The following is a 1,183-nucleotide window of genomic DNA, read 5'->3' on the forward strand; positions in this document are numbered from 1 at the left end:
AGCTGTAAAATTTGGAAATTATCCTGCAGTGAACCACTTGACTTTTCCTCCACGCCTCAGGAAGTCCTACAATGCGCCCCCAAGTGTGTTTAAAGGCAGAGCATATAGAGTAATTTTAAATGTTAATTTCTTGCCGAAAGTCTTTACCTCCTACTGATAACCTTTTTGTAATTTCATTGTAAGCAGAACTAAAATTTTCTCCTAAGCAACGTTAATATTAATAATAGTAATAATAATAATAGTAGTAGTAGTACCAGTATTAGTTGCAGTAGTAGAAATAGTAATAGTAATACCAATTAATAACAGAATAGATTCTCATTCGCCTTAGTAATCATGTGTAACAAACTAGACCTTGTTGCCTGTAGACAACTGTATGTTTGCTCAGAATTGCTTAAAATCTCTTCCCAATTCCAGCAAATTTTCGTCATTCAGTTTCAGTTTTGTACACGGACCTTTGTTTGCAGTCCTGTAGGTTATTTATTAAGTCTTTCCCTGCTGAACTGAAGCCAACAGAAATGTGCATCTATGATGATAAACCGCCAGAGCCCATTACAAAGCAACGAGCTTAATAACTGAGGTACGAATACGTATTTGAAGTGGAAATGTAGCTTTTCAAGAGGTCCGATTCTACACCTTTCCCGTAAGTAGCAGTTTAGCCCAGACTCGTTCCATATCGTCTGCCTGCACTGCTTCTCTTGAGTATTTACGCCCATCGTTGCGCAACGCCACAGCGCAGCGCAACGACCGCAGCGCGACAGACTGCTCGCTCTGCCTGCCACGCAGCACGTAAGCTGACCTCGGCACTCGCTCTGCTGTCGCAGCTGATTTTCTCGTCTGTTACACCTCGAAAGTGGACCACCAGAGAAACTTTCTAGCAGTTTACACTACGTAGGTGTCAGGATGGCCGAGCGGTCTAAGGCGCTGCGTTCAGGTCGCAGTCCACTTCTGTGGGCGTGGGTTCGAATCCCACTCCTGACAATCATTTTTATCTGACTCCCGTGACTGCTCTAGGGGACAAAGATAAAACTGTGACCAGAAAAGCAGAGGTGGCGTAGCTGTGTTGTCAGGTTTCATTTGAAAGTTCGTAGCAGTTTACGTTAATGTTTCCCTACTTTAAGAGAACTTGTGACCTAGAAACAGTAACGATGCTCCAGTTCTTTCCATAATCTGAAATCACTTTGGA

General features: G+C 42.8%; 1 non-coding gene across 1 annotated transcript; it reads left to right on the top strand.

The window, feature by feature from the left end:
• The first annotated feature begins 894 nt into the window (after positions 1-894).
• On the top strand, positions 895-978 carry Trnal-cag (transfer RNA leucine (anticodon CAG)). The gene has a single exon. It is a non-coding gene; the product is annotated as a tRNA-Leu (tRNA).
• Positions 979-1,183: the final 205 nt, after the last annotated feature.

Source organism: Schistocerca gregaria, chromosome 3 (genome assembly GCF_023897955.1).
Source record: "Schistocerca gregaria isolate iqSchGreg1 chromosome 3, iqSchGreg1.2, whole genome shotgun sequence".
Taxonomy (NCBI): Eukaryota; Metazoa; Arthropoda; class Insecta; order Orthoptera; family Acrididae; genus Schistocerca; species Schistocerca gregaria.